The sequence below is a fragment of the Lactuca saligna genome, chromosome 5, assembly GCF_052625555.1.
Source record: "Lactuca saligna cultivar CGN05327 chromosome 5, ASM5262555v1, whole genome shotgun sequence".
NCBI lineage: Eukaryota > Viridiplantae > Streptophyta > Magnoliopsida > Asterales > Asteraceae > Lactuca > Lactuca saligna.
In genome coordinates, this window is record NC_136421.1 from 81,234,930 (window position 1) to 81,257,014 (window position 22,085).

Genomic DNA, 22,085 nt, shown 5'->3' on the forward strand with positions numbered 1-22,085 from the left:
GGTTAAGGCCGAGCACCAGAGACCGCATGGTAAGTTGCAGCCCTTGGAGATTCCTTAGTGGAAGTGGGAACAGATTACTATGGATTTCATCACCAAATTGCCGAGAACTGCCAGGGGAGTCGATGCAATTTGGGTGATTGTGGATAGATTGACGAAGAGTGCACACTTCCTTGCCATTAGCGAGAGTTCATCAGCGGAGAAGTTGGCGGAGTTATACGTGAGAGAGGTAGTATCTCGACATGGAGTGCCGATCTCGATTGTTTCAGACCATGATGTATGCTTCACTTCCAGGTTCTGGAAGAGATTCCATGAGGAGCTGGGTACTAAACTGCATTTTAGTACCACATACCATCCCCAGACAGACGGTCAGAGCGAGCGGACGATTCAGACATTGGAAGACATGCTTAGAGCATGTGTGTTAGACTTCGGGGGTAGCTGGGATGCGCATTTGCCTTTGGTTGAGTTTTCCTACAACAACAGCCATCATTCGAGCATTGGTATGCCACCTTTTGAGTTGTTGTATGGTAGGAGGTGTCGGACTCCCATTTGCTGGGGAGAGGTGGGACAGAGAGTGACGGGCAGTACAGAGATCGTACTCCAGACGACAGAACAGATTCAGCAGGTTAGGCAGAGGTTATTGACCGCCCAGAGCCGACAGAAGAGTTATGCGGACAGACGCCGGTCCGAGCTGGAATTCCAGGTTGGCGACTTCGTTCTCCTGAAGGTTTCTCCTTGGAAGGGAGTGATCCGGTTCAGAAAGAGGGCAAGTTGGGGCCCCGGTTCATAGGTCCATTTCGTGTAATTGCAAGGGTAGGTCGGGTAGCTTATCGGTTGGAGTTGCCAGCAGAGTTGGGACAGATTCACAATACCTTTCACGTATCACAGTTGAGGAAGTGTATAGCCGATGAATTGGCAGTGGTTCCGTTAGAGGATATTCAGGTGGAAGCGAGCCTGAATTACGCCGAGAGACCGGTAGCTATCAGGGATCGGAAGATCAAGGTTCTGAGGAACAAGGAGGTACCTCTGGTGTTGGTTCAGTGGCAACACCGGAAAGGATCGGAGATGACTTGGGAGCCAGAGCGTGAGATGCGGGAGCAACATCCGGAGTTATTTGCAGAATGAGACTTCGAGGGCGAAGTCTAGTCCTAGTGGGGGAGAGTTGTAACAGCCCGGAATTTCAGGTATTTTTATAATATTGTTTTTGGGGTGTTTTAGGAAGGGACTCGGCGAGTTGGAGCCAGACTCACCGAGTAGGACCACAGACTGGGTCGCGGGTTCGCGACTGGACTCGACGAGTCCATTATGGACTCGGCGAGTCTGCGCTGTTCAGCGGAAACCCTAGCCGTTTGGTTTTAGATCGTATATAACGCCTTTTAGGCCATCATTGTCCGTCTTTTGGCCGATTGAGAAGAACCTAAGCGTCTGTGGACATCTAGAGCAGGAATGAAGGCTATTAGAACCTTGAAGAATTTGTTAGGCAAGAAGAGGAAGGGTTTTGGCCAAAGGAAGATCAAGGGGATCGAGTTCTGAGGTTTGGGGACACAGAGAGTACGTTTTTCAGGTAATACTTCGGATCATTCCTGTTATTTTGATGTGTACACGGATTTAGGGTTTATGAAACCCATTTGGTGATTAGATGGATTATTATGTTGTTACACAAACGTTTATACCTCAGTAATAGGATGTTTAGAGGTCCAGAAAGTCCCATGATTGTGTATTTCGGGACCATACGTATTTCAGGAAGCAGTTGATCGACTGCATGGCATGGACTCGCCGAGTCCAATGAACAGACTCGGCGAGTAGCTTGAAGATTCACTGGGACTCACCGAGTTGTTCTTCAGACTCGGCGAGTGGAGTCGGGGTGGCCCCGTGATTCTTCCACGTGGATCTCGTCGAGTCAAGGGGGATACTCGACGAGTAGAAAGGGAACATCAGGGAAAGTTGGAGAGGACGTCTCGACTCGTCGAGTCACCTTTGCACTCGACGAGTCCGGACCAGTTGGCCGTTGACCAGAGTTGACCTGCATATAATTTCTTAGGGTCAGTTGTCTTGAATGATAAGAGTATTAATAAGGGTATATGGTATTATAGGGAGTCTGCAGATCGGCGGATCGAGTGCGAGTGATTTCAAGAGTTGATAGTTTTCATTACCACGAGGTGAGTCTTCTCACTATACTGTACCCGGAAGGGTTTGACTGTGTGACCGAAAGGTCGGATATGATTTGTGTTATACGTGCTATAAATGGTAAGGTATTTGCTACGCGTGCTATGTATGTTTATACGGGCCGGAAGGCAATATGTTATGTGACTGAAAGGTCGGATATGATATATGATATATGTGCTATATGTGTTGAAATTAATGTATTAATTGTTGTGTATGTTTATGGGCCGGAAGGCAATATGTTATGGGGCGGAAGGCAATATGTTATGGGCCGGAAGGCAATATGTTATGGGCCGGAAGGCATTATGTTATGGGCCGGAAGGCATTATGTTATGGGCCGGAAGGCGATTATCTCAAGGCCTGGAAAGGCGTATATGTGTAAGTAGTATACTGGGGAACTCACTAAGCTTTATGCTTACAGTTGTCATGTATGTGTTTCAGGTACTAGCGAGGACCGTGGGAAGGCGCCGGCATGACGCGTACACACTGTTGATGTTTGGAGATCTTGGGGATTTATGATTGTATTTTGATATGAAATTTGGAATAATTATATTTGGTTGAAATAATTCACTTTATTTTAAATGAAAAATTTGTTTGAAAATTTGCGTTGTTACAGTTGCATCTCCTCCCTTTGTTCGGCTAACATAGCCCGAATCATGGCTTGCACCCCAGCCATCATTATTGGTTCTGGTGCTGTTGCTACAACAGGTGCTTGCTCAATTACTGGCGGTTGATTCCTGTTTTCATCCGCGTTTCCAACACCGCTTCTTGTTCTCACCATTTTTGATCTATACACCGAATAAGGTGAAATTTAGATCTTCATTCACGATAGATATTCAAATCATCCTTATCACTCCGAAACGATTACATGCTACTTCTAATATCCTATACATACACTTAGAATCCTAAACACATAGACCTTCAGATCCGGTTGGAAACAAACCGTAGATCCGAACAAAGAATATCATATATGGCAACATATAACATTTAGCACATAAAGCATTTTAGGCAACTTTCCTAAAAATAAACTAGTGCTCGTGTCTAAAATCCAACAGACACACATCTCAAAATTCCACTTAGCATTCTATGTTTAAGTCTAGAAATCCTACAAATTCCTAGTTCGCTTAAACTAATGCTCTAATACCAACTGTGACATCCCCAAAATCACGCCAGAAAAAACCGATTTCATTTATGATTTTTAAAATAATTTCAGAGTAAATCCTTTTGATTTAAAAGTGTTGCGGAATTTGTTCCCAAAACAAAACATGATAAAATAATATTTATCAGAGCATTTCATCAAGAGATGCATTTTCATTATATAATTAAAACTCGGGGTGTCATGTTCCGATACAGACCATAAAGCATAAACGATAACATTACAAGTCATTCAACAAATATATACATATACAGAATTGTAAACAAAACAACTCGATGATTCATCCATCTTACGCCCTTGCGCCACTTCCTGTAATACAAATAAAACTGAGTGGGTCAGGCTTGGGAGCCTAATGAGCATATAGGGTTTTCAACCCACAATAAATAAATTATATTTGATTTCACCAACCAATCACTATCCCGATTACCCATTCCCGTTATCCTCACTTTACGTCCCTACAACAACATCCATCTCAAGCGACCTAATCTAGGATTTTCATCGGGACGGACATTACTGCTAAGGGGTTTCCTCAACAATAGATATCCTAAAGGCAACCATGAGGGAGATAGAGTACACCGGTGAACACATCGTTCACAACATCTACAGGTTATGAACCTGCTAGCGTTCCACGAGACTGTCTAGAAGGAGTCTGTGGTCGTTATCCATACTCCGCTGAATAACTAGGTCACAACAACAACATCGAGGCCTCTCATCTGTTTATTACACACCAATTATCTACCCATGTTCTACCCAACATATTAGTAGATAAAAATATACATTTTTATACATAGTTTAAAACCTGTATAGCAATTTCATTCAATATATATTCCACATAACAGATGAGGCACACCCACATAACACGTATTTCATAGAAAATAAATCAGATCCATGAGATAGAAGAAAGTGAATATACATTCACACACATAACAACAAAATATACACATAACACGTATTTCATATAAAATACTTCATAATTATGCGTTAGAAGAAAGTAACTACACACTCACCTGATCAGAAGATGACCAGACAGCACTACGGCTTGTAGAAGTAGTAATCCTCAGCATATCTGGAAGATCTCTACAAAAATCAAACTTCTCGCGGACAGAGCTTCGGCTCGGAAATCGCACTTCTCGGGATCTTCAGGGCTTCGAAACTTGCTTCGGGGCTCGGGAATATTACCGGGGCTTCGGGGTACTTCTGGCACGTAAATCGAGGTAAACCGGGAGAGAGAAGAGAGAAAAATAGCAAAAGAAATCGGCAGCCTCGCATCCTATTTATACGAGGCTGGAGTACGCGGGGCGTACTGCCTCCGAAACGTCATTGCTTACGTATCCGAAGTCCTCGAGTGCGAGTGTCGACATACGTCGGTGTACGCGGGGAGTACTTCGGATGAGTCCTATGACTCATCTTCGGATAATATCGGGATTTAATAATTAAATATAATTATTAATTATTTAATAAACTTCGAAAATTCATATCTTCTTCATACGAACTCCGTTTTCGACGTTCTTTATATCCACGCGAAGGTGAGACTACGCTATACAACTTTCGTTTAGACTCCGTCGGCTAATTTTGATTTTATTTTTATTATTTATTTTTAATAGGCCGGGACAGAAAATTTCGTTATAAATTCAAAACTTCTTCGTTTGATGTCCGTTTTCGCCTAACTTTTTATCGCTTTGATACCAACAACGAGATCTTCGATTCTCGTTTAGATCACTAAGGCTAAATATCGCTCTAACGTAAATTTCACTTTTTACGTCATTCAGCGTTGCCGGTTCTGTCGCGAAATTTCCACAGGTGATAACTTCTTCGTTATAACTCGGATTTCGGCATTCTTTATATCTTCGGAAACCTCGTTTCAACTACTACAACATTATCTAAAGATATAAAGTTTATTTTACACTTAAATTTTGACGCTTATTTTTATTCCTAATTAATCAAACCACATAATTAAGCAATTAAGCCCAAAACACATAATACTAAAATAATACACTTCTATTAATTCAAAACGGGTTACAAAGGTTAACCTAGACTACTATATCAACATTAATGACAGTCCCAGAAACACAGGCGTTACATGAACTTTGTTGATAACCCTCTGGCTGCTGCTCGACAATTCTCCGAACCGTTGCTCGACTAGCTCCCCGAGCTACTAATATCAATATAACACTTACCTCCAAACTAAGCTCTAGAAGTCAAACTAAGTCAACTTTGGTCAAAGTCAAAGTCCTGGTCAAAGTCAACCTTCCAGTTGACTCGAATCGTCGAGTCAACTCATTGACTCGTCGAGTTCTTAAACTCAGAAACTCTCAAAATATGACTCAACTCGACGAGTCACCCCAAGACTCGTCGAGTTCAACAATCTCTTATTCCCATCTTGTCCATCTCACTAAGTCACCACTCAACTCACTGATCTGCGTCTTAACCAGAAAAGGTTGAGGTTCTGCGACCAGACTCACCGAGTCTAAGGCAATCTTCAACAGACTCGTCGAGTTGTTCTTCAACTCGTCGAGTACACCCATGTGACTCGCCGAGTCTATTTAGCTCTCAATCCATACAATGGCTTTTCGAGCCATGTAGGGGCTCCAACCCATAGATCTACTCTTCTAAAGTCTAACCCCCACATACAGTTGCAAACTTTATGTGAAACCAAGGAGCTAAAGGCCCAAAACACTCTAGGGCTAGGGTTTAAGACAAATGGGCTTCACAACTAACTCATTGACTGCTGCTTTAAGACATTCTGGACCATCACAACCCTAGATTTGAAGTAGCAACCTCATATCTAAGCCCCAAACCTAAAATAGATCTCAATCTTACCAAAATAGCCCCAAAATCTCATTCAAGAATAGATCTAATTGCAATAAAGCCAAAGCAACAACTTATTACCTCAAGGATGACCTCTTACTGAAGAATAATCCAACTCTCTACAAAGCCCCTTGCTCCAAGATTCTTTATCTTCAACATCTCTTCACAAAACCCCCTTATCTAAAATCCAAATTGCTTCTAAGGACTCTCACTCACGATTTAGGGTTTCTGGAACTCAAAAGGATGGTAAAGAGGCTGGGGAAGGGATGTAATATTCTTTAAATAGGGCACAACCCCCGATATTAGGGTTTTTCTCGTCCATACCAGACTCGCCAAGTCCACTAGCCGAATTACCGAGTCGTTCACTTATTCTATGCCCCGGATCCCGCTCCAACTCGTCGAGTTCCTCCCTGGACTCGACGAGTTGACTCTTAACCTAGAGCTTTTCCTTTTCTTTTCTTGGTCTTTCTGATTCTGGGTGTTATAGATCGTGTTACTATTAGCAACATTTTCATCAACAACATCATGCCATCATCTTCATCAATCATGAACATCTAAATTCACCCATGATCACAACTAGGAATTGGTTCTAAAATATTCTTTATAATTACTTTGAGTTACAAACAATCATATATTTATATGCATACTGTAATGTAGTTATTTTTATGCATTGTTTGACTCTTTACATTACATGTTCTATCACATTAGTTATCTTTCTAAGTGTTAGTATACTTACAAGTAATCTTCCTTACCATCCCAAAATTTTCTAAGCAGTGTATAGGACGATGGGTGCAGAAAACTTAGTTCATACCCAAATTTGGAGAGAATTAATACATATTATGTAGTGTTCCAAAATTCAGAACAAAAAGTTTTCATTTTTATATTGAATGAACCAACCAAACATGTTTGTCAAAATCATAAAGTATTTAGAGCAAATCAAATAACATCCCAGATGTGCATTAGAGTCAATAAGCATGAAAATCATGGTGTGTGTGCAATGCGATCACCCCTAGCTATTTCCCTTCGAACCGGAAGTAGCTAAAACATAAATTGAAAATCGAAAGCATAGAGCTTAGTGAGTTCCCCAAAATACCTCACACTATACACATAATGAGCCTTCCCGACAATCATTGGGACCCGCCCAGAACAGATATGTCATTAACATGTGATGGGCCCTGCCCAACCAACTCATCTGGCCCCGCCTAGCATCGAGCCCCGCCTGGTATAGATACAAACACATATAATACATGCAAGAGTCACTAAAACATATAGCATACTATAACATAATCCAATGGGCCGATATTGGTGCCTTCGACTCGCAAGTACTCTGAGGAGACTCACCTCACAAAGCAACTCGAAAGTCAATATGTCCTCAAAATCGCACAACTGGTGCTAAATGCCACCTAGATAATCACATGAGGAAAAACCTTAATCTACCTTTTAGGACATTAGCAGCTGACCTAAAATCCACAAGTCAAAAGTCAACCCTCAAGGTCAACGGTCAAAGTCAACAATCAATGTTGACTCCAGCCGACTACCATGTCGTGGCCCGCGTACAACCAAACAATCAAGGAAATTCCCAGCCACCACGCCTTGGTGACCTATGCTTACACTGTGGTAGTTGAGATTCCAAACAGCTTAATGCATTAACCTTTTTTTCGATTCCAAGAGCTCCAAATCTCATATCCGGTCCAAAATGTGATCTAAAAAGGATAAAGTTTCCAAATATATCCATTAGGACCACCCAAAAGGTCCAAAACTCAATTCTCTATGCCCCAAATGGCTTAATATTTCAAGGAATTAACTAATTAGCACTTATTCCACAAAGTCCAAAGTCCATCCTTTCCAAAAGTGATTCAAGCACCAAAAATAACTTAAAAGTTGGTGCTTTATCGACATGCATGTTCAATGCATGTCTTGAACTCATATTAGGTCAAAATGAGGTTTTATGACCTAAATGGAATGCATAGCTTGAAAACCCAACCAAACTCTAGATCCAAGGCACAAATTATACCAAATGTCCCAGAGATTCATAAAGTTGCAAACTTTATGAGATCTCATCATCCCAACAAGCAAGAACAAGAAGTTTATGGGACATGACTCAAGATCCAGCAACCTAGCATGATAAAAAGCGAGTCTTGGACACTTATAAAGGTCCAGAGCAGTGCAAAGGTGAAAAATAGAAGAGACTTGCTTGCTTGATCTATGCTTCATTCTTCCTTCTTTATAGTCAATAGACACTAAACTAGCTCAAAGTGGAGGAAAGTGAGTAGGGTTTTCTTTAGGGTTCGAGGGGGCTGATGGAGGCTGAGGATGAGCAAACCCTAGCCTCCACATTCCTTTAAATTAGGAACAGATTCGGAAAAGTAGGGTTTTCCATTAAATAGTTCCCATGTTGTGGCTACAAGATGCGACGTTGTGGCGGTCATTTAAACCTCGCGGTACATCGACCATTACCACATCGTTGGGTGCCTCCACCATGATGTGGCACCACCTAAAATCCAAAATATATAAAATATAAATACCTATAAGGATACAAATGTTAAAATTCTCCCCCACTTGATTTAGACTTCATCCTCGAAGTCTACGGCCGCAAATAACTCTAGGTAGTGATCCCTCATCTTGTCTCCAAGATCCCACATCCACTCACGAACCTTTTGGTGCTGCCATTATACCTTCACGAGATCCACAACCTTGTTACGCTGAGTCTTTGTCCTCCTGTCATGAATCGCACTGGTCTCTCTATATAATTTAAGCATGTATCCACCTGAATGTCCTCTAATGGAACCACTACGGAATTATCAACCAAACATTTCCACAGCTGAGAGAGATAATGTAGTATGGATCTGACTGAGCTCCGATGGAATATCTAAATGATACAGAACCATGTACATCCGGGCTAATACCTTGAAAGGACCAATATACCAGGGGCCCAGCTCACCTGGCTTCCTGAATCGGATGACACCTTTCCAAGGAAACACCTTCAGGAGTACCATGTTTCCAACCTGAAACTCCATGAATGACTGGTGGCTATCTACATATCTATTTTGTCGACTCTGGCCTGCCTGAAGTCTGTCGCAGACCTGCTAAATTAACCCTCCTACCGAACTCACCCCAACATATCATGCTCCTACACTTCCTCCCGTAGAGCATCTTAAAAGGAGGTCGATCAATGCTAACGTGATAACTGTTGTTCTAAGAAAATTCTACGAAAAGGAAGACACGTATCTTTAACAGTGTAACATCCCAAAAGAAATGACCCAAATTTTTTTATTTTTTTAAATAATTACCAAAAACACCATAATAAAATCATAAAGGTAAACTCGTACGTCAATATCTCACGACAATAATAAAGTGTTATAAGTAAACTGAATCAAAAATGTATTAGTCACATCTATGAAAAACAAAACAACTCCCAGGACAAATGATGTTGTGGTGTGTGTGTGTGTGCGATGCCATCAACTCGAGCTCTTCCCTTTGCTTGCGGAAGTACCTGAAACCAAAACTGAAACTGTAAGCATGAAGCTTAGTGAGCTCCCCCAAACTACCACATACCATATAATACATATAATCACATACTGGGCCTTGCCCACTGCATCGGACCAAAGTCCGGAAACTGCATCAGACCAAAGTCCGGAACTAACCAGGGCCTTGCCCTCTGTATCGGATCGGGATCCGGAACTACTGAGGCCTTGCCTCCTGCATCAGACCAAAGTCTGGAACTACTGTATCGGACCGAAGTCCGGAACTGACTGCATCGGACAGAAGTCCGGAACATACTGAACATAGCATCACATAAGCATATCAACTAACATGAGTACATACATAGCATACTACATCGGGATGTAACCCGGAACACATAACACCAAATACTGTCCGAGCCACGAAGGCATCAAACATACTAAAATCTGCATCGAACCGAAGTCTGGATACTACTGCTAGCTAAACGGGCCGGCATTGTGGCCTTAGACCCGTTCCTACTGAAGGGAAACTCACCTCGTGATCTGGCTGCTGAGTGTGTGGCTCCGGGAACTATCTGCTGCTGCTCCGGTATCTCCCCGGCTACAAATCCACAATTACACTCAATCAAATTATTAATAACTGTATTGGGGTAAATGACTCCTTTACCCCTGGCTAAAGTCAACTCTCCTGGTCAAAGTCAACTTTACAGTTGACCTGACTCGCCGAGTTGGGCCGCCAACTCGCCGAGTCCCTACTCTCATTCCTCACCCTACTCGCCGCTACTCGTCGAGTATGGCATCAACTCGACGAGTTCCCTTTCGAATCTAAAACCTCAGGCAATCTGCATCAGACTCGCCGAGCCATATGAACAACTCGACGAGTTGTTCTTCGAGCTAAGAAGATAGCCTTGGACTCGCTGAGTTGTATGAACAACTCGCCGAGTCCCTCCATTACTGAGTCTAACCACAACTTACTGAGTCCACTCCATCACTCACTGGTCTCACTCGGCATCACTCAAAAAGGGAAAAATCGGGGACTCGCGGCTCGACTCGCCGAGTCGTTCTTCCGACTCGCCGAGTCGCTTGCATGCAGCAACTCAAAACTTGATTATGCTTGAATCCAGTGCATAAAACTTATAGATGTGGACTCCCTTAACTCGATTAGCACGTAAAGATTCTATCTTTACGTGCCCATATGCATTCATGAAGATAAAATGGCTCAAAAAGCATAATAAAGGCTAGATCTAGGGTTTCCATGCAAAGTATCTTCATAAAGGCAATAGATCTAGGCTCTGAAACTTCTCAATGAATAGATCTAAGGATATCCCGACTTATTGAGGCATCCATACAATCATAAGGCTTGGGAAAAGCATCAACTAGATCTAGAAGAGTTCTAATGGAGGTTTAAAGCATAAAACAAGAGGGAAATCCGAAGAATACCTCAAATAACTCTGATTTGCCCTTGGATCTTTGCACTACTCCTCTTCTCCTTGCTCCTTTCTTCTTCTCCTTCTTCAAGCCTTCACAAATCAACACAAGAACACTTAGATCACTCAAGGATGGATTAGGGTTTTCTCACAGCGTTCTGAGGGTGAAGGAGGCGAGAATGGGGGCTATAAGGTGGATTAAATAGTGAGCAACCCAAAGATTTAGGGTTTCAACCTGGCAGGCCGACTCATCGAGTCCCGAATATGGACTCACCGAGTCGCCGATCTATACGCTGATCAACAACGCAACCCTACTCGACGAGTCGGGACATAGACTCACTGAGTTCCTCCATGAACTTCAAAAATAAATACTAAAAACCACATACCAGGGACGGGTCGTTACAGTTCTCCCCCACTTGACTCAGACTTCGTCCTTGAAGTCTTCTGCTGCATCTGCAAATAACCCGAGATAATGTTCTCTCATTTCATCTTCAGCCTCCCACGTCCACTCAGACCCCTTCCGGTGCTCCCACTGCACCTACACTAGCTGAATTACCTTGTTCCTCAAGGTCTTTGCTTTCCGGTCCAGAATCACGACCGGCCTCTCAATATAATTCAAGCTGCTATCCATCTGGATATCCTCTAAAGGAACAACTGCTGACTCGTCCACCAAACACTTCCTTAACTGAGACACATGGAAAGTGTTGTGGATCTGGCTAAGCTCTACCGGAAGATCTAACCGATAAGCAACCCGACCCACCCGGGCCAAAACCCTGAAAGGACCAATAAACCTGGGACCCAACTTGCCCCTCTTCTGGATCTGATAACACCCTTCCAAGGTGAGACCTTCAGAAGAACCATGTCACCCACCCGGAACTCCAAGTCTGAACGCCTCCTATCAGCGTAACTCTTCTGTTGACTCTGAGCAGTCTGCAGTCTACTACGGACCTGCTGGATCAACTCGGTCGTCTTGAGCACCACCTCTGTGCTCCCAATAACTCGCTGACCCACCTCGCCCCAATAGATCGGGGTCCTGCACTTCCTCCCATAAAGCATCTTAAAGGGAGGTCGATCGATGCTCGCATGATAACTGTTGTTATATGAAAATTCCGCTAACGGAAGATACGTATCCCAACTGCCACCAAAATCCAAAACGCATGCCCTAAGCATGTCCTCGAGAGTCTGAATCGTCCTCTCACTCTGCCCGTCCGTCTGAGGGTGGAAAGCAGTGCTGAAGTGGAGACGAGTACCCATCTCGTCATGGAACCGCTTCCAGAATCGGGAGGTAAAACGGACATCTCGGTCTGACACCACCGATATCGGCACTCCATGGCCTGCCACAATCTCACGCACATAGATATCGGCTAACTTTTCTGCCGATATACTCTCCTGGATCGGGATAAAATGGGCACTCTTCGTCAACCGATCCACTACTACCCATATCGAATCTACTCCTCGTGCGGTCCTGGGAAGCTTGGTGATAAAATCCATAGTGATGTCCTCCCATTTCCACACGGGAATGTCTAACGGCTGCATCTTGTCGTGAGGCCTCTGATGTTCTGCCTTGACCTTCCTGCAGGTCAGACACCTCTCCACATACCAAGCAACATCCCGCTTCATGCAGGGCCACCAATAATCGGGTCGAAGATCTCTATACATCTTCGTTGCCCCTGATGGATAGAAAATCGAGACTTATGAGCCTCATCCATCAACACCTATTGTACTCCGCCTCCGTATGGTACCCACACTCTCCCATGAAGGGTTAACAACCCCCGACTATCATATTCGAACACAACTACTCGACCTACAATCCTCTCACATTTCTGCTTCTCTTCCTTAAGGCCCTCAACCTGAGCCTCCCTGATCCGTTCCAACAACGGAGTAATCACAGTCATTCTCAAACACAAATCTCTGATAGGGGTTGCTATCACCTTCCGACTTAAGGCATCGGCCACTACGTTGGCCTTCCCTGGGTGATAAAGGATTTCACAATCATAATCCTTCAGCACATCTAACCATCTCCTCTGCCTCATGTTTAGACTCGGTTGATCCATAAGGTATCTCAAGCTCTTGTGATCCGTGTAGATGGTACAACGGACCCCATAAAGATAATGTCTCCAAATCTTGAGGGCAAACACCACTGCCCCCAGCTCCAAGTCGTGCGTAGGATAATTAGCCTCGTGAGGCTTCAACTGTCTCGAGGCGTAGGCTATCACATGCCCCCGCTGCATCAACACTGCTCCCATACCTGTGGTTGAGGCATCACAGTAGACTACAAAATCCTCTATCCCCTCGGGCAGGGAAAGAATTGGAGCCTCGCATAACCTTTGCCTGATGGTCTCGAATGCCGTCTGCTGCTCAGGCCCCCAACGAAACACCACCGACTTCCTAGTCAGTCGGGTGAGCGGTACTACAATCTTGTAGAAATCCTGAATGAACCTCCGGTAATACCCTGCCAACCCCAGGAAACTCCGAATCTCGGTTGGAGACCTCGGGACTTCCCACTGCATCACGGCCTCTATCTTGGCCGGATCTACCAATATACCCTTCTGGTTGATGATGTGACCAAGGAACTACACCTCACGCAACCAAAACTCGCACTTGGAGAACTTCGCGAAAAGCCTCTCCCTTCTCAACACTTCTAGCACCTCCCTCAGGTGCTCCTCATGCTGCTCCTGAGTCTTGGAGTACACCAAGATATCATCTATGAATACTATCACAGACCGATCCAGCATCGGTCTGCATACGCAATTCATGAGGTCCATGAATGCGGCTGGAGCATTAGTGAGCCCAAAAGGCATCACTACAAACTCATAATGACCATATCGGGTCCTGAAAGCAGTCTTCTGCACATCTTCGCCTCTAACTCGCATCTGGTGATATCCGGAGCGTAAATTGATCATGGAGAACCAAGATGCTCCCTGAAGCTGATCAAACAAATCATCTATCCTCGGGAGAGGGTAACGGTTCTTCACCGTTACCTTATTCAGCTCCCGGTAGTCGATGCACATACGGTGCGACCCATCCTTCTTCTTCACAAATAAGATCGGCGCCCCCCAGGGTAAACTACACGGCCGAATAAAACCCTTGTCCAACAACTCCTGCAGCTGTGTAGACAACTCCTGCATCTCAGGGGGAGCTAACCGATACGGTGCCTTGGCTATCGGAGCCGCACCAGGAATTAGGTCAATCCCAAACTCGACCTGTCTCTCGGGAGGTATTCCAGGTAAATCCTCCGGGAATACATCCGGAAAGTCTCGCACTACCGGAACATCGTCCACTATCGACTTGCCCTCCTCCCGAGCATCCATAACGTAGGCTACATAGCCTGCGCAACCCTACTGAAAATAGCGTCTCGCCCTCGCGGCTGAACAAAGAACTGGTCCACGCTGTGGCCTCTCGCCCTGAATCACTAACTCACCACCACTGGGAGTGCGAATCCTCACTAGCTATAACTCGCAATCAATCACGGCCCCATTGGGACTCAACCAATCCATGCCCACTATAACCTTATTTCCTCACAGGGGAATAGGGACCAAATCCACCAAAAACTGCTCGTCAAACAACTGAAGAGAACATCCTCGATGTACTCTGGCAACCCTCACGGTCCTATCATCCGCTATCTTAACCTCTAGTGGACAATCCAGCTCCCCAGGAGCTCTACTAAATCTCTTGCTAAGCGCTAGCGATACAAACGATCGGGTAGCCCCCGAATCAAATAATATTGTAGCAGAGATGTCGTTCACAGAGAACGACGCTATACAAAACATATAACCATAAGCAATACTCAATAATAATAACAATAATGAAGAGATGAAGGGAAAAAATACATACCCGTCACCACATCTGGAGTCGCTCGCGCCTCCTCTGCTGTCAACTGAAAAGCTCGGCTCCTAGCCACTGGTGTCTCTGCTCGGCCCTGACGGCCATATGTAATCCTCAAAGTAGCAGGGGTAGGTGCAACCACCTTCCCTGCTGCAGCTAAACTTGGACACTGGGACTTTTTATGTCCCCTCTGATTGCACTGAAAGCAAATCAGATCTGATGCTGCAACAGCAGTAGCAGGGGCCGTACAATCCCTGCTCAAATGCCTAGTCCGACCGCACTTGTAGCAGCCGGAACTCCCTGCCTTGCACGTTCCCTCGTGAAATCTCCCACACTTGCCACATCGACCATGGCTCTGCTGACTCCTGGACCTGTGATCAGATACCTTGGGCTTTTTGCCCGAACCTCCTGAACCCGAAACCGCCTCCGGTTTCCTCTTCTTATCCATCTCTAGGTCAATCTCCTTCTCCCGAGCTCTAGCAATCATGTCATCCAACGTTTTACAGCTGGACCGGCTCACAAACATGCGGATATCACTCCGCAACATCTCATGATAACGGGCCTTCTTCATCTCCTCATCGGCTACATACTGAGGAACAAGAAGAGCCCTCTCCCTGAACTTGGCGGTGATCTCCTCCACGGTCTCTGTTGTCTGGGTGAGGTCCTGAAACTCTCGGGCTAACTGTTGTACCTCGATAACTGGTGCAAACTCTGCCCTGAACCTGGTAGAGAAATCGGCCTAGGTCATGGCATCTAACGCTGCATCATCTCCAATGGTATGATCGACCTCCTCCCACCAATCCTGTGCCCTGTCCTTTAGAAGACAGGATGCCAATCTAACCATGTCCCCCTCAGGACACCTGCTGGTGCGGAATGCGTTGGCCACATCCGCCAACCATCTCGTGCTCGCTATGGGGTCCCGCGCCCCATGGTACTCTGGAGCTCCACATGCCCTGAACTCCCTGAACGTAAGTGTGCGCGACCCTATCATGGCCGCCATCTCGGCACGGAAAATGCCCAATCTCTCATCCATCAGCTCTAAAATACCCTCCTTGATCAAACCAAAGATCACAGGAGTCTGCTCCAGTATGATGCAGGTAACCTTAGAAGAAAGGAACTCTCTGGTCTGCTCATCCATCTGCCCGGCCTCCGGGCCTGATCCCCCTCCGGCATCTGAACTGCCGACTGTTGGTCTCGAACGCAAAACTACCATTCTGAAACATATCATAACAACATCAGAAAAGTGAAATATCTCAAGGGATCATGATACTACTACTAGCTTCCTGGTCTTGTCTTGGCCTTCCTTGATTCGAGTATGGATCCTCTGCTTTCAGTAGTACGGGCCCATACTACCTTCCACATCTATCCGTACTTTCCTCAAGAACTGCCTTGACTCCACCAAGTCACTTCTACTACTGCTGCTCTCTGCTACTCTCATCCTAGGCTTGCCCTAGGGAAATCTTGACTCTGCTCAAAACAATCCTCAGTTGTTGAAGGCCTCCTTGAAATGCTAATTAGCCATCACCTGAATACCATCACATGTGATGAGGCTCGGATAATCCTTCGAGAAAAAGGCTCGTCCCTACAACGATTAGACTCAAACAAGAGCTGCGCAATAGGGCCAAATCCAACACTCTGAGATTATTCAACTCTGATCACATGTGACGTCACGTATTCACCTAACGGCTAACTCTCATTACAAAGAGTTCTACAAAGCACGAAGCAAAGAGCATTCGGACACCGGAAATTACCCAAGCAATCCTACTCTCATAACGAGAAACCGGTCTGGCATACAATGCTAACTCGCGCTACCAGGCATAACCTAAATAGGCTATCCTACTGCTGACTACTCGTTTCTAGCATGCAATCCTCATAAAGCTAAACACATATAACAGGCACATAAGGCATCCTCCTAGATCCTTAGTCCTATACTAGCATGCTGTTCTACTGAAACTGGAACAGTTATTCATAATTATAAAACTTGTATGGGTAATTTGGGAGTACTTACTTGAGCTCGGCTGATCGCATGCACCACACCCTTATCTTGTTTAAAACTTCTTTTCTTTCTAAGTACTTTTTTTTCAAAATTTCATTCGAAAACATTTTTCCTTTTTGAAAATCTTTTTATCTCTCCCTTAGTTTGAGTTCAGATACACCCGGGGGTGCATCCGAATCCCTCAAACCAAGGCTCTGATACCAACTTGTAACATCCCAAAAGAAATGACCCAAATTTTTTTTAAATAATTACCAAAAACACCATAATAAAATCATAAAGGTAAACTCGTACGTCAATATCTCACGACAATAATAAAGTGTTATAAGTAAACTGAATCAAAAATGTATTAGTCACATCTATGAAAAACAAAACAACTCCCAGGACAAATGATGTTGTGGTGTGTGTGTGCGATGCCATCAACTCGAGCTCTTCCCTTTGCTTGCGGAAGTACCTGAAACCAAAACTGAAACTGTAAGCACGAAGCTTAGTGAGCTCCCCCAAACTACCACATACCATATAATACATATAATCACATACTGGGTGTTGCCCACTGCATCGGACCAAAGTCCGGAAACTGCATCAGACCAAAGTCCAGAACTAACCAGGGCCTTGCCCTCTGCATCGGATCGGGATCCGGAACTACTGAGGCCTTGCCTCCTGCATCAGACCAAAGTCCAGAACTACTTTATCGGACCGAAGTCCAGAACTGACTGCATCGGACAGAAGTCCGGAACATACTGAACATAGCGTCACATAAGCATATCAACTAACATGAGTACATACATAACATACTACATCGGGATGTAACCCGGAACACATAACACCAAATACTATCCGAGCCACGAAGGCATCAAACATACTAAAATCTGCATCGAACCGAAGTCCGGATACTACTGCTAGCTAAACAGGCTGACATTGTGGCCTTAGACCCGTTCCTACTGAAGGGAAACTCACCTCGTGATCTGGCTGCTGAGTGTGTGGCTCCGGGAACTATCTGCTGCTGCTCTGGTATCTCCCCGGCTACAAATCCACAATTACACTCAATCAAATTATTAATAACTATATTGGGGTAAATGACTCCTTTACCCCTGGCTAAAGTCAACTCTCCTGGTCAAAGTCAACTTTACAGTTGACCTGACTCGCCGAGTTGGGCCGCCAACTCGCCGAGTCCCTACTCTCATTCCTCACCCTACTCGCCGCTACTCGTCGAGTATGGCATCAACTCGACGAGTTCCCTTTCGAATCTAAAACCTCAGGCAATCTACATCAGACTCGCCGAGCCGTATGAACAACTCGACGAGTTGTTCTTCGAGCTAAGAAGATTGCCTTGGACTCGCCGAGTTGTATGAACAACTCGCCGAGTCCCTCCATTACTGAGTCTAACCACAACTTACTGAGTCCACTCCATCACTCACTTGTCTCACTCGGCATCACTCAAAAAGGGAAAAATCGGGGACTCGCGGCTCGACTCGCCGAGTCGTTCTTCCGACTCGCCGAGTCGCTTGCATGCAGCAACTCAAAACTTGATTCTGCTTGAATCCAGTGCATAAAACTTATAGATCTGGACTCCCTTAACTCGATTAGCACGTAAAGATTCTATCTTTACGTGCCCATATGCATTCATGAAGATAAAATGGTTCAAAAAGGATAATAAAGGCAAGATCTAGGGTTTCCATGCAAAGTATCTTCATAAAGGCAATAGATTTGGGCTCTGAAACTTCTCAATGAATAGATCTAAGGATATCTCGACTTATTGGGACATCCATACAATCATAAGGCTTGGGAAAAGCATCAACTAGATCTAGAAGAGTTCTAATGGAGGTTTAAAGCATAAAACAAGAGGGAAATCCGAAGAATACCTCAAATAACTCTGATTTGCCCTTGGATCTTTGCACTACTCCTCTTCTCTTTGCTCCTTTCTTCTTCTCCTTCTTCAAGCCTTCACAAATCAACACAAGAACACTTAAATCACTCAAGGATGGATTATGGTTTTCTCACAGCGTTCTGAGGGTGAAGGAGACGAGAATGGGGGCTATAAGGTGGATTAAATAGTGAGCAACCCGAAGATTTAGGGTTTCAACCTGGCAGGCCGACTCGTCGAGTCCCGAATATGGACTCGCCGAGTCGCCGATCTATACACTGATCAACAACGTGACCCTACTCGACGAGTTGGGACGTAGACTCGCCGAGTTCCTCCATGAACTTCAAAAATAAATACTAAAAACCACATACCAGGGACGGGTCGTTACAAACAGCCCAAAAACCAGGATCAAAATTTTCATTTTAAATAAACACAATAGTTACAATCGTCACAATGTTCCAAAACTCTTCATTAATAATAATATTATATCATCAGAGTAAACTACCTGAAAAAGCTTAGTGAGTTCCTGAAACTACAAATATAAACTACATGAAAAAAGCTTAGTGAGTTTCCCACTCATATCCCATATTAAAAGAAAACATGTAAGTCTCGTGGGCTACATGTTGGGTTTTGTATACTACAACATCCTATAGGGCACATACAACCCTAAAAGCTTTGGATCTATGTTTTCTCTAATTATACATGCATATGGTTTCCAAAGCTTTATGCCTACAACTAGCATACAAATAACATATGTATAATGAGACAAGTTTTACACATACCTCTTGATGTTGTTGATGTTGCTAGGAAGACTTTGGCCTTTAAGAACTTAGTACCCCAAGTGTTGCACCTCAAATGAAATCGAAAACACCTCCATGACAAAGATGACTCTTAAGAGAGAATTTCCATGCACCAAAAACACCTCCATGAATTCCAAGAACTAGAAGTATATGTTTTTTAGGTTATGGAGCTTATATTTATATGTAGGATTCCAAGAGTCACGGGTATAGCCCAAATCCATACCCATGGGTTTTATGATCTATGGTTCATGTGGCCCAACTCGTTATGTATCCATACATAAACTTAGTCCAATATGGATCATAAGCCCAACACATATAAATTTAACCAATTACCATAACTTGTCACACCCCCAAGCCAAGGATGGCGGAAACGTCTGGGGGTGGCAGACTTCATATATACTATCAGAACAATGATTATAATAGTGCTCAAAGTAAATACAACCAATCATAAATATAATCAGAAAAGAATTACATGGTTTCAAGTGCTACATATTTCAACGATTGATTACAACATGATATGAAAATAGTTGTTCAACGTCGTAGCGTACCATCCTCAAAAGCTTGTGATTTCTTGGTTTCGTTGACTCTCTGAGAATACAAGTAGTTTTGAAAAAGTGTCAACAATTAAATTGGTGAGTTCATAGGCTTCTTAGACGAAGAGTTTGGAGATCGATCTTTATAATGAGTTGTGTGTTCCCAAAAAAATCCAATATTTTCCTTATAAAATGTATTCTAGTCTTAAAATTCAAGACCGAAATGTAAAAGTATTTTCCATGCTCAAAATAAATCATGCAAGTTCAAAATGACATAAACTCGTTTAGTTGAAAGAAAAACCGAGTACTTTGTAATGTACCCTTTTTGTATTCACTCGGTACTTTGTTCGTACCCCATTTATATGAATAAACCGACACTTTATAGTTGTACCCCACTTAATGAATAAACCTTTTTGTAATGAGTTCGAAAAGTAAATTTGCAACCTAATAACATAGTTTTAATATCATAAAAACCATTTTATGAAAACCCGGTATTGTACGGTCGTACCTCGCTTAATGTATAACCTGGTACTGTATGGCCATACCTCGCTTAATGTATAACCTGGTACTGTATGGCAGTACCTTGCTTCATGTATAACCTGGTGCTGTATGGCCGTGCCTCGCTTAATGTATAACCTGGTACTTTATATTCATACCCCATTTATATGTAATGAAGACCTTTTGTAATGAACTCAAATGTAATGTAACATAAACTATACCTATTATAGTTTATCAAAACGTTTAAATGTAATGGTTATAACTTTGTTTATGATGATTAACTACTATATTTGTGAAGGTAAAAATCCTTTTGTTTACCGATACACATATATATCTTTTAGTAAGGTGAAATAACATGTAATATAACAACTAATTAATTACCATACTTATGAAGGTAAAAATCCATTTGCTTTCAGATGTATGTCAATACACTAAGACGAAATGACATGTAATGTAAAAACATATATTCGCATAATGATACACACCTTGCTCAACAAATTACAAGGTGCAAATGAAGTTGATAGTATTTTTCTAATGTTAACATTTCTATTACTGTTCTTAGAATATTTATAGAAAAATAATCAAAGGTCCAAATCAAAATTTGTAAATTCTGAGAGTTTAAGAAATGAATCTAGTTTGTTCATAAATTTTATTATGATTTTAAATGATCTCCAACTTGTGTGAAAAAGTCCATAATCACATACTGGTCCGGATTTGCTCTTCAAATGATAGGTAGTTTTGTGAAAATCACCATAAATTGTAGAAACATCTTATGGAGATGTGCAAGTAGTCATTTTAAAGGTCTAAACCTGAACTATTTTTATATAAAACGGTTTAAAATATATTGAGTTTAATATAGTCAAAACAGTCCGTGAATGAACATTAACTTTTCTGTTGAAAGCTGATGTTTGAGTTTAGTTGTGTTCTTGGTGTTTTAACTTGTATTCCCCTCCCCCCCCCCCCCCCCCCCATAAAACTTAAGAAAAAAAATGAAAAGATAGGGGTATGAACTCACCTTGTGTGATTTCAGTGGATGAATGATGAAGAAAAGAAGTGTTCAGCTCAAGAACACATAGAAGATTGCTTGAAGATTCGAAGAACTAACACAAATATGATGAAGTTTGTGTAAGCAACCTATGATTTGAATAGAAAGAAGTGGAATAATCGTATGAAGGATGTTAATACTTACCAAAAGTAGGAGAAAATCTTGGAGAATAGCCTTGAATCTCGAAATTCTAGAGAGAGAAAGTGAGAGAGAGAGAGAGAGAGGTGTTTGTCTTTTGGAGGAAAAACGAGAGAAATGTGAGTAGAGATAGGAGTTTCTCCAACCTTAGACTAAGAGTGTGGCTGGAAAATGGTGGGAAAAGGACAATGAAATGACTAGGTATGGTGTAATAGTGACTGGAGGTTGTACTATGAAGGTATGGGGAGGTTGCTTGTGTCCTTGTCCAAAGGAAAGTCAACACTCCACCTAAATATCTTACCAAATAGATTTTATTCTTAGGGAATGATTTCTTAAAATATAGTTAAAATATGAATATTTAGGGTTTATTATGTTAA